Source organism: Tinamus guttatus, unplaced genomic scaffold (assembly GCF_059628265.1).
Source record: "Tinamus guttatus ecotype Peru unplaced genomic scaffold, ASM5962826v1 Tinamus_guttatus_pri_ptg000509l, whole genome shotgun sequence".
Lineage (NCBI taxonomy): Eukaryota > Metazoa > Chordata > Aves > Tinamiformes > Tinamidae > Tinamus > Tinamus guttatus.
Genome location: NW_028289043.1, coordinates 1,875,320 through 1,888,543, shown reverse-complemented (window position 1 = coordinate 1,888,543; position 13,224 = coordinate 1,875,320). Strand labels below are relative to the sequence as shown.

The window sequence follows — 13,224 nt, the reverse complement described above, 5'->3', positions numbered from 1 at the left end:
TTTCCATTAGCACCAGAGCACATGTATTTGACCAATCTAAAAATCTTTGAAAGTTACGTAGATTTACTGCATTTTATACACCCCTCTGTCCCTCGCCACAATGCATACCTGGACCTCGTCTAAATTTTACTTGTTTTGCACATGGAGAAAGTCCCTAGCCCGAGCCATGTGGGGGTCCTCACAAGACTCAGGTGTGATGAATCCAGCCTGCTCCCCACTCACTACTAAGACGGAATGCTGCAGGAAGCTCACAGGGATTATTTACCTTAAAAGGCAAAACGTGACCTCAGGGCTGCCCTTATCTGCTTTCTGTTTTAGGTTAAGTGAATGAAGGGCTGACAGCACTCTCCGTTTCCTTACCAACTGTATGTTCTGTTGGAATTATGCTTTTGGAAACTTTGGCACTTAAAGGATACCTATCCTATATAGGGTAAGTGTTAGTAGCCCATATACAAAAAAAAAAAAAAAAAAAAAGTGACTACAAAGCTCAATCTCTTCACACTCTTCACATTCCAATCTCTTTTCCACTTGGATGTGCAACAAGAGCAGAGAAATCACTGGTGTTTGCAAAGACTCCATGAAGGGACAGGGGGAGGTGACACGTTGCAAATTCAGCAACTGTGCCAAAAGGAGTGATCACAGCACTCAGATTTCTTCATTTTATATGGCATTTCCACAGCGCCACAAAATGTGAGCAGGCCTTCAAGAATAAGGGCAGTAAAACCCAAGCTCTACAGAATTTACATTCTAGGTTTCAGGCATAATGTAAGAAATAAAATTAATAAAGAGATAAGGGAGAGATGACAAAACTTAAATAACAAAGTCACAGAAAAGCATATTTTACTTATATCCGCATATTAATCTTTCTGGTTTTGCTTTTTACTAGCATTCATTTACACCTGGCATATAGACTTATACTATGTTTGCTTTAAGCTTGCAGAGTTCTTTAGAATAAAAAACCTTTGCTATTCTGTTCCTTAAACACTTGATTATAACCACCTTTTGAGGAACAGATCTTAGTTAAGAGTTAAATGGGATATGTGTTTCTGATACCCTCTTTACCTCCATTAATTCCTAGACTGTAGTAAACTTGTGGATCAATGTGTTTTATAACGGTAAGCAAACTCCCTAAGAACCAAACTGACAAATTGTTGCTACAAATTTTAACAGAAATAATTGAATATGGTGTGGTGTTCAGATCTAGATCGTATATGTGATCATCATGGTTGGCAGGGAGGGAGGGACTGGGCATTGGGGAGGAAAGGAGTTTCTTTCTTTAGCCTTTATGTTTTATCATCATCAGAACAAACAGTGGATTAACAACAGAAACTCAGAATATCCAGTAAAGCATATGCTTCCCTCAAGGGTTGAGAGCTCAAGATGTTGATGCTTCCTGAATGTCAGCAAGTATCAATGCTTGATATTATACAAATAAAATAGGTGAGAAGCCCTAAATAAATAATAACAACTTTTGCAGATTTCACCAGTGGAGCTCCTGCTATTTTTTGCCCATGTTGTGGGCTGACCTAGAGCTTTCTTCCTACAAGCCTGCAGCTGGAGATGCTTTAATACCTTTTATGCTTCTTTAAGGGCTCATGCATTCAGATCGAATTGTGTTTACTCTCTGCCTTTCACAGTAACCCACAGAAAGAGAACTACATTTCTAAACCACTCTGTTCCCCTGAGGCGCATTTCAAACACCTCGCGAAATCCCCAGGTGAGCTGCGGCTTCCAGTAGTCGGAATTGTGTCGGAAGGAGAGGGGGCTGCATCCTGCAGTCCTCCACAAGGAGCAGTGCTGTGACAAGCTGGCAAAAGTTCCTACTTTTGGCATCACACAAGCTGGTGCAGCAGCTTCCCAGAAACCTGTCGGGTTTGGAGGTGATTCCTTTATGAGAAGTGAGGAGTCTGCACAAGGCAGCTTTTCCAGCGCTTGAAAATTCAGAAAGTCTCAACTTTTAATCTCTCTGAGGAACTATGACAAGGGTTAATGATCCAAAAGCAATACGCCATCTGCTAAGAAAATCAAAATCAAGACTTAGTACAAAGTTTCTGGTCAAGTATTTGGGGCAGAAGCAGGTCAAAAACACTGTGTATCCTTTACTCTCTCTAAGTAGGCCTCCTAGAATTCAGTAATATATGAAACTAGCCTTAGGGATGATTAGTATAAGGATAAAAAAATGTTAAGAAGAAAAAAGAGGAGAAGGTGAAGCAAAATCTTGCAGAAGGTCTTTGAGAGAGTCAACATATCTATTGACTGTAACCCACAGCTAACAGCAAAGATGGAAAAGAAGATTAAAAAGGAAATGATTTTGAAAGCAAGGGTTACAGACAAGAAAAGGAAATGGCCCAATCCTAGGTTCAAGTTATGGATTGTTTTATTCTGTGCTATTTAATTGGAAACATAATATATGAAACAACTGTTGAAATTTTATGTTGATGAATAGAGGGTCAATACAACTGCTCGTGTTACCTGGGACTGTGTAGATCACCTCAGGCTGCCCTGAATTAGAAAACACTCTCTCCACACCCCGTCCCCCCAGACGTGGGCGCCACAGACAGCAAGTGTCCTCGCACACAGGCCATGACAAAACAGGGCGCCGGGGGACGTCGCGCTGCGGGTGCCCAGACGCTCCCCGCGCGCCCGCGACGCGCTCCAGCCTTGGCAGGAGGTGTTTGCTCAGGGCTCATTTCTGGCGGAGAAGCGATTTGGGAAGATGCGTCATTTCACAAAACGCACACTAGGATTTTCACAAAATGCACTCAGTGACTCAAATTAGAGGGAGAAAAAAGATGTAGGAATCACATCCTACATCACTTGGGAATGATTTCCTTATCGTTCCTGAGGCAAGGACTAGCCAGGATTCATTATGGACAGAGAAGTCAGAATTTGAGTGAGTATCAAGCTGTGGGAATACCTTCCTGACAAAAGTGAGGAACAGTGAGGCATTTTTAATTCCCTCCTTGCTACTACTCTCTTTGGGATTATGAAGTTCATAGGAACTAAGAAAACACTGACAACGCCACATCACCAGCTGGCAAAGGAAAGATTAGGCTGTTTTGACATGACATTACAACTGAGACACTCCAGTACTGGTTAAAAAAAAATTACAATTAAATTCTTTTCTCTAGTTCAAACTACAGTATTTCTACTTGCCAGAAAAATATATGATTTTGGAGAAATACTTTGTTTTCTAACAATTTATTTACTTTCAACAATTTCTGACAATTTTCTTCTATTGCTGATTGATAATTTTTCGAGTCACTAACAGTGACTCCTAGCCAAAACATCCTCCTGCTCACATCCAAGCAGCTGTTGCCAGATGCAGAAAGATGTTATAGGCAACTCTTGGTTGTCCTTCTGGGTAAACCTCCAGCAGGTCCCTCCAGGTCTGTATGCTTACTGATCCTATCGTGACCTTATTGAGATAACATAACTTGGGTATTTTCTAGACAGCTTTCCCTCCTTTCTTAAGAGAAATCCAATTTTCCAACTCCATTTAAGAAATTTAAATGTATATCACAAACAAAGCAGCAGAGTAGATGTTCATTGAGTAATTAATGCCTTCTGACCTCTTCAAACTCATTTCCAGTTTTTTATTTAAATAGTAGTTGGGCATCTGGAGACCTACACAAATGTGGAAAATTTCCCTGACAGCATTTGCATGGAGGATGTTTTTACTCCACCATTCTCCACATTTTAATGAGCTTTGCAAAGGACTGAGGCTGTGCAGCCATTAGAGCAGACCTTGGCACACACCATTCACGGGTGCATATGAAAGAACTTTGCACTAAAAAGTTATCTGAAAGGTAAAGAATGCTTGCGCTTACAGTGCCTTATTAACTCTTCTTCTTGGCAAAACAGCAGACTGCTAATGCTAAGCTTTTTATATGGAATACAAAATAGAAAACATTCATCTGTTAAGTCTCAGTACAAATATTTTGATTAGGAAAGTCCTTTTAAAAAATCTGATTCTGATTCACATTAGTCAGAGAAAAGGAAATTCAACAGCCTGTGGTTATTCAGTAAAGCAAACCCTGGCTATTTCTTTCCTAACTTTAAGACTTCCTGATGGATGAAAGAAAACGAAAGCTCAAGTCACAGAAATATTGGAAAAAAATCATCAAGGAGCTGAACACTAAGCAAACATTCCTTGTAATTCAACCAAAGGGCTGCTTAAGCACTAGCTGCAACATAAGCAAACTTCTGAGAGATGTACGTGTTTAATATAAAAGAGATAACATTCCTGAACAAGAAGAGCTATGTTTTGCAAAAGGAGCAGATTGCAGCCTTTAAATCTCATTTACTCAGCCCAAGCCGGTATTGTTGTGTCTAAGTTAGTTTTGATAACTGAGCCAGCCCCACTCCCACTGAAGTCGAGGACATTCCCGCCTTGTCCGCGGGAGGAGCAGAGCTGCACGCAAAGCGCAGCCTCACAGAGATGCCAAACCACGATCCTTGACCGTTTTTACATTTTTTTTCCATATTTTTTTCAGAAATTCAACTATGACATTCATTCCTATTGCCATGTAATATACCTGCCATATGCAAACACAGGCCATAGAAACAAGTGAGTGATTAGCAATATTAATAGCCAGGGGTTAGCTAAGCTGAAGGGTTTGCCTGCAATTTTATCATTAAAAAATGTCTCAGTGAGAATTATTATTTTTTATATAAGCATACTTGAAGACCATGAGAGCCGACAGACCTTGTAGTCTTTTTTTTTTCAGATTTAGCTTTATACACTAAACCTAAACACATTTATTTTTAAAGCCATACTTTTGAAGGGTATGTAGTCGTTCCTGGGAACGAAACTGTACCGTGGAACTGGGATTGCATTCTGATTTTATGCAGTCTGACTAAGCATTAAAAAATAGCACCCTTATATTTCAGCCTGCAGCAGCAACATTTCTTTTTGCAACAGTCGCCTGAGAAAAGAAACCCAATGCCCAAAAACCAAAACACTACCCCGTGTTAATAATGAACGCAGCGCCTATCCACCAGGTTCGGTTAAATTGCTACAATTGCCCAGATAAACCATTTGAGAGTATGTCAGGTTTAATTAATACAACATGACCTGATCATTTCCGCAGTTAGGAAGAAAGAAGTTTGCATTCTTCAAATGCAGAGCTCAACCTGGAGATTATGCTAAGTTGCTTCATTCACAGTCCACACTCCTCCGCACATGTCAGGAGGACAGCATTTGTCCCCTCTAGTGATAAACAAATTATACATGAAATCAATTCCACTTCACAATAATTTTCCCTATTGGGTATTATCTTCCCTGCTCTGCTCCCTCCAGTTAAGCTTGCATCCTGTAAGTTGCTAATGAGCTGGGGGCTTTCTGTTCCAGGTGGCACCCCCTGCCTCGAAGTCGTGACATTTCCCATTTCGAATGCTGCTGGCATTTTTCGACAGCTCCTGCTAACTAGCCTTTTTGACCTGCACTAAGAGCAACTCATCTGATCGAATCCTCTAACCTGCCAATCATTCCTGCAAATGATCTTCACAGTCACTCCCAAGGCAGGAGGGGAAAAAAATAAAAAAATAATAATAAAAAAGGAGAACGAGCGAGCGAGGAGAAGCAAGGAAGAGAGCGTGCTAGCGGGCGCGTGATGGGGTAGGCAAGCAGGCAGCCTCTGCAGCCACCTAATGAGAGAGCTTTAAGTCTCGGAGGCAGCTGAAACATTGAAAACTGGTGGGAAAATTAGGACAGAGCTGAATGCCTGGTGCTGTAATTACTGATTTCTTTCCATCCTGAGATCATTTTGAGAGCAATACCTCTGAGATGTGCCATTTTCTAAAGAACACAAGTAAATTTTACCATATAAATAGAAACCAGATATATTTTTTTTCTCTGCCAGCATCAATATGCAAACCTCATAATTCTGCTCTGCCAAGTGGTGCTCTTTGCAGAATTAATTAGGAGCTGTAAGCTTGTTAAATGAATGTCTTCACCTAGGGATGATTATGAATATTTTTTTTGTTGTTGATGTAAGCCATAAATAGCATTTTTAACCTAATTTAAATGCTGGCAACATTTACACCTTTGTATTTACATGTGTCTGCACACAGACACATAAAACAACAAATACAGTATCTACATAGTCTAGATGTGACTTTGTGGGCTGAAAGCAAGCAGAGTCATGACAGTGACTAAGTTGTTTTGATTTTGTTCGTTTTTGATGTGACAGATTACTTACTGTTGAATCATTGAAGCACACAAGGACAGATTTAATTGTGTGGATTTCTTTTCTTTTTTTTGCCTTCACATGACTAGCTTTAGCCTTAAGTTTTTAACCAACTTAACAGGCAGACTGCAGACTAGCTAGATTTGCATTCACATGCAATGCACATACCGAACAGCAGAAGTGTTGAATGCAGTGCACAATAAAAATTGCAGAAAGCAAACTTTAATAAAAGGGTTTATACCATGATATTACATATTGTGATTGTATTGTTACAATAAAAACCCCAGAAAATAAGATGCACAATCAGTCCTTATGTTTAAAAAAAACACAGTGAAAAGCAGAGACTGTATAGAATTAATAGCTAGGTACTAATGGCAGAGAATGATCACCCCAAATTACTAATTAAAAATACATATATGCTCCAAAACAACATTCATAATTTATAACAAGAACACACAATTATGGAAATGGACAATTCTGTCTCCACCTCTTAAAATACCAGATGATACTGTTTCAGTGCTACTCTGCTGCATTATACATTTTGTATGTATTATACATTTGTACTGGAGAGCTTAATATTTTATTGTGAAATTTTTCTTTTTTCCCCTTTGGACTTCTCAGAGTAATTTAACAATTGGAGAAGTGTGGAAGAAGAAATGCCAGAATAAGCCACATATTATGGGGCAGAATAAATTCATATATTTTTATTAGCTGTGTTTTGAGAGACTGCTGTATTTTTAGGCAGGATTCTTCCTACAACTCCCCGCGCACTTCTTTTGCTGGGTGTTGCCTTGCGAGAGCGTTTTGCAGTGCTTGGCTTGGTTTCTTTGTTTCACCGAGAGCCGGGCCGTGTAAACTACCCGCTCAAAATACTGGCACAAAGCGCTCCCTTCACAGCGGCAATTTCGGTATGTGGCATTACTAAAATTCGGGCTTTGTTTTACAACTTTGCTGCGAGTGAAATGTTTCATTAATTCTGAAAGCTGCAAATGATGCCTCTGAGGCAGTGCCTCTCATTAGCCCTGCTGTCTCTCTGGGTTACAGGCCGTATGTCAGCGCAAGAAGGCTCGGCTTTGTCTGCAAACCTCAGTTTCTCCCCTTCACTGGTTCCACTTTTCCTCACAGACAAAGCCCCACCGAGGAACCACGTGACAAAATAATCCTGACGGAGAGGTGACTGTCCACGAGAGAATAGGGGGAGTTTAGAACTGCCTCTGCCTCCCTTCCAGTCATTGTCATTTATACATTGTCCTCTGTGCATTCAAATGTCATCCCAGGCTATCAGCCCACTTCAACTCAAATAGCCTTTTATGCCCAGCCACTTCTTAAAGCATCAACGGACCACAAAGACTGTCTAGTGGGAATCGGTTGCTATCCTAATATTAATAATACAATACAGTGCACTTATGGCGCACATGATTCTGTCTTCTGTATCCTAAATTTAAGAACAAACAAACTGGAAAGAAAGATAAAAAGTGCTGCAACCGAGTGCAGGCGTTCATGCAAATACCGCCAGTATCTTTCCTGCAGTATGAGGAACTGTTAAATTAAAAACCTCTGTGCTCAAAATTATTTTAGAATGAATCTACACAGTGCTGAAGGCAAGTTAGCATGCATTAGAAATGAACTAAAAATAGGTACCAGACCATGCAAAGGTACAAGAAAATACGATATTGTACCTTGACAAAAGTTCATTTGTAATATTAGCAGTGCTGCCTTTTCCTTCTAACAGCTCTGTAGCTGTTTTGGTCAGAAACACTACAACTTTTTAAAAATCAGGCTTATAAGGATGTACCTATTAACTTCACATGGAATAACGTGGAGTATCATAATTGCAACATAGTCATCAATCTGTCCTAGCTATGGACATTAGAAATATTTGCCTTATCAAGTACAGCAGGTAATAAGCCTAAAGGTGAAGTCCTTTTCCCTCTCCTGCTTCCTTTTTTTTCTTCTTCCTTCATCCCTAAAGCAACTCCCAGACTAGCTCTCTTCAATGAGTCTACCTTTCTCTTGCCTCCAGTCTCTCCTACCATTCTTCCCATGCAGGTCAGGACAAACAGCACTCTTTTATTCGCTAGGTTTTATGCTATATGGAGACACATCCTCCTCGGGCTTTCCTAAAAGGTTTCCTAAGACCTTTCCAGGGTTCTCCAATCTTTCCATCACCCCAACCATAAGTCCTGTGTTGCTTCTGCTACAAGAACTCCAGGCACAGGAGTAGATGCTGTCCTGGTCCTTTTTTAGTCTGTGTATCTGAAGGACTCTGGTGTTCAGCTGGCTTAGGGAAACTGTGAGGAGAAGGGATTCACATGTGTTTTTTCAAAGCCCTTCCCCCTTGACTTTTACGTTAAGGGGGGGACTTCCCCTACTGTTAGCACTTTTCATAACAGTATACGTTAGGAGGTTACAGACTTGCAGTGAGGAGCAGTTCAAGGAAAGCCAGGAGACTCCCTGTCCCCACTTCTGCTGGGGGTGATCCAGGGACCGAGGTCTTCCATACCACAACAGGCAACACTCACCATTGCAGCACCAACATGGGAACACCAGTGAACATCTCAGGTCTCACCTGGATGGGTGGCGTGCCAGCCTTTACCGTGCCGTATTGATACCACATGAAGACACCTGCATGTTCAGCTGCTCCATCTGCAACCTCCCTGTGTAGCTTAAGGGATGTGAAGGATTACATTGAAAATGGCCTTGGAGTGGCCACCTACTTCATTGGCCCATTTCACCCTCTGAGCAGATCCGAATGAATAGAGTGGGATTTTCTTCATGGATGAATAGAAGGCAAAAATCAGCCTGTAACTCTCATTTTACACTAATAGGAATAAGATAATAAATTCTGAGACTTCAAGGGGAGAGTGTAGTCCAATGCCTGGAGTTTTTCCCTTGTGTGTTAAATTTAGGGCATATTCTATCAGTGTGGTAATCTTATTCTTTGATATTAAGTAAAGCACAGCTGGAACAGTCTCATAAAACCATTATGTTGTTAACATATGAAAATAATGGCACTAAAAGTATTAGAGAGCCAAAAATATCTTGGATCCTGCAGTTATCTTTCACAGCTTAATATTAATTTAACATTTTACAAAATTGATGTTACAATTTCAACTCTGTTTAGTACTGTCATTACAGGACTCAAACCCAAATTGCTTTCAGCTGCTCACCACAACTGCATCTTATTAGCCTTTTTAGGAAAGCCAATTTATGCAAATCCAGTATTAGTTAAATAATTAAACTGACCCTCAACATTCATGTATAGACATCATTTGGTACTAAAAGATGCAAAAGATATTTAAACCTCCCATCTTCAGTTCTTAGGCTTCCATCTTTTGAACTGCAGCAGCACAATTACTGTTTGTATACATATATTTGAATCAGTCTCAAAAAAATCTGCATTTTAAAAATGAGACTGTTTACTGTTGTGCTTTTATAATTCTGCTTTTCTTTACCAGGGCACCTTTATACTGAATTTTAAAATTTAGGAGCTATAAAACACAATCAGTTACTTTCAGCTTTTGACTAAATCAACATGGATGAAATCTGGCTGGCTGATAACCCCAACTCAGTCCCTTTCAGTGCAGACCTTCCTCCACTGTGATTAGTACAGTTTTATCCCCTGAAGCTGGACAGATGAGGATTCAGACCCAGAGGGCATGGTCTTTCATGGTCATTCAGCAATGTTGGAATACACAGGATAGCAGAAATGTGGGGAGACAGTGAATTACAGCGACTTTTCAATACTGACTGCTGATGCGTGCACTGCTGGACTATAGCTTCCCTGCAGCTTGACTAGGACAACACAGGCAAAAATGTTATATTCCCACACAGCAGTACTGAATGGGCACTGTTGCACAATCCGGAAAGGCAAAACTGAAGGAGGAAAAAAAAAAGGGGTTTTTTTGCACAATGTTTCTGTGTTTCTGGGCACCCCTGGTCAGAAGCAAGCAACTCTTCAGCAACTAGCACTTTCTGTCACTATCCAGCCCGTTTTGTTTTACAGGGCTGAGCTGACCCAAATGACAACACAGGCTCTTCGACAGGCTGGGCTTAAATGGACAGAAAGGAAGAATTCAGCCCCCTGCAATTGCAATTCAGGCCGGCTCGGAGGCATGTGCGTGTGGAGCAGCAATACAAATAAAGCCCACTTTTTGTTTTGCTCCAGTGAATTGTCAAAGAGATTTAGAAAGTCAGGGGATCTCATTATGGTAATACAGGCTAAATACTTTAAAAGCATATGGTGTTACCATCCTGAATGAAGCTGTTCCTGCCGGCTCGGGGAACCACACAATAGGTCAGAAATGCATCTCCTGTCGCTGGTCAACCAATGGGGACATGGGCTTACGCACTACCAGAGCAGACCTCGCGGGCTATCTGGCATCAGGTAATGCCTTGTCTTTCCAATTATCGTTTGACTCATCCTTCTCCGGAGGAACAAGCCCTACGCCATACATTTCCCTGGGCAAAGGGGGAAAAAAAAAGCAGCTCTAGAGTTTCTCCTGGTCCATTCTTTATAAAATGATCTAAGTACAGATGGGTGAAAGTACAGCTTCCATGGAGATGCTTCCTGCCCCTTGAAAAAAAAGAAAAGGGGAAAAAAATGCAGTGAAAATCTTCAGGCCCAGAATAAAAATATCCTGTTTAATCACAAAGCTCTAAGGTCATTTGGATATGGCCAGAAGATTTCTTTCCTTTCTCCCCATTGAGTTCACTGCTGACATGTTTTTCTGTACAGAATGGGAGCTCCTTACTATGTATTTACTAATTTTCTCCAGTTGGGAGCATTTTGCAAACTGACCTTGGTAACTTCAAATGTCAGCTGTTTCCCCACGGCACCGAGCTGATGCATTGTCTGATGCATTGTCCATGACAATGACACAATTTAGCCCACAAAGACCATATTAATAGTCTGGGTCTGATGGGATTATCTAGGTTTTCAGAAACACATCCCAGGTTACTGGTATTTCAGACAGTGTTTGGGTTTGTAAGCAGCCACGCTGCAGACAGGCAAGTAGAGAACTACAACACTTTAAAGCCAGTAGAAATTCTCCAGGATGCTCCAATCCCTCCAGTGTCCCCTGCCCTTCCTGAGGCAGCAGGTGAGATCTAACTAACGATGATGCAGCCATTTACGAAGCCTTTTGCTCCGCTCCTTTACCCACCTGCCTGGAATAGCTGCTTCCAACGCTGCTGCAGGGTAATGTGTACCCACGTCTCAGCCCCTCCAGGGTGAAGGCCAGGTTCTTTGCTTTCTAAAAGCAAAGTAAAGGTGGCCTTAATTCAGTGGGTGCGTTGTTGGGGCAGAAACTTCTGGCAAGCATGTGGACGAGGCACCAGGAGCTGATAATGTCTTATATTTTCACAGCAGGATTTGGCACAGCTCGTTTGTCGGAGCTCTCTATTTTATTCTCTGATCAACCTTGAATAAATGGAGGCTTGGAGTATTTGGAAGGAAGGAGCACAGAGAAGACACAATGCTAGAAATTCCTTCCATACCACTGATGTTCTGGAGTTGGATGAAAAATGAGCCATCCCTTAGGTGTCTGTTAAAGGCCAACTACCTACAAATATTCCTCTTCTGCAGTTTCCTGATGAATATTCATATAATTTAAACTATTTACAATGAAAATAAATAGCCACTCCAATTCCAATGAGCTACAGCCCAGAATTCAGATTCTCTACAAGGCAGTCCTGAGCAAAGACCACATGCCTCCTACCAGAGCAGTGTGTGCTCCCTGATGTTCTCGTGTAACCAAGATTTACACATTTGGATACTGAGGAATAATATGTTTCTGAGAAAAGGCTGTATTTTACACTTCATACTTTGCATACACTTCATACATACTTCATACATTCATTAGATGTATTTTAGATGTCAGCTCCGGAACAAGATGGCCTATGCTCTAGAAGCATGTATTTCTGTTTAATGATAAAGAGAATCTCTATGATCCACGTATCTGCATCTGGTTAGATAGATCTCATCCTTTTTGATTTCCTTACCTATATATGCATAAGGTGAATTTACGCAGATGAGTAAAAAAAGGCATATACCTGCCTTATCCTGAAGACAGGCTGCTGAGAGGTGTTATTCTGTGTAAATGTTGTGGGTGAGTAGCCACAACAGTGCACAGAGGTGAATGTCAAAAGTAAATGTGGTGCTAGATTAAAAAAAAATCCCCTGTATATGCTAAAGTAGGCATCTGGTAGAAACCGTCAAGCTGTTCTCTCGTATGCTGTTTTACATGCTAGTTTTCAAATACAAACTTCCTATTGCATATTTTTGTACAAATGCAAAATTACATTTGTTTGGAGGCAGCAGAAAGAAGATTCTGTGTGTTGGAAATGAGATTCTGAACATAAGCTTCCACACAAAAGGTCTTTAGCACAGATGGGCACATTCTAAATTTACTTTAGATGGATGATATGTCACGTTGGAACAGACAAGGTTGAAGAGATGTCTGCAGGGACACAGCCCCAGGAAAAAGTAGGGATTAGCTTGTCAATAAAGATGTAAACAGACTGCACTGAGGCGGCCTCATTTCTGACATTAGAAAATCTTAAATGGTTTGCTGGAAAAGAGCATGTACAAAAATTGGGGCAGGTTGTCAGGGCTGAAAGCTACTCGGTTCAGTTTCCAGTAGCTGCTGTCTGTCATGCAAAAAAACACCACAGTATTACATGGTTAACAAAAACTGCACATAAATGAGTAACAGCAAATATAATATAATTAGCGAAAGTCTACATGTGATACTGTAACAAGCAGGCATAGCTAAGGATAGACTTAATGAGATTGTCAGCCACATAAATATCAGGCTATACCTTTGGATGGGTTCAAGGACAGCATTTATGTTTATCCCATCTCCTAGAACTTCCATATCAAATTATTTGATATTCGCCATGTGAAACATTGCAATAGCCTTAATGTTAAAAAGTAAACGTGACTAGAAGAAAGGCAGCCATGGGTTTTGAGTGAAGCATATCTGCACTTTGGGTATTTTATAAAACATTATGAGTATTAAATTATTATGAC

The 13,224-nt window shown here is 40.7% G+C and overlaps 1 protein-coding gene across 5 annotated transcripts in view; it reads right to left on the bottom strand.

Moving 5' to 3' along the window:
- CDK14 (cyclin dependent kinase 14) overlaps window positions 1-13,224 on the bottom strand; it is a 296,945-nt gene that overhangs the window by 43,702 nt on the left and 240,019 nt on the right. The window lies entirely within an intron of this gene.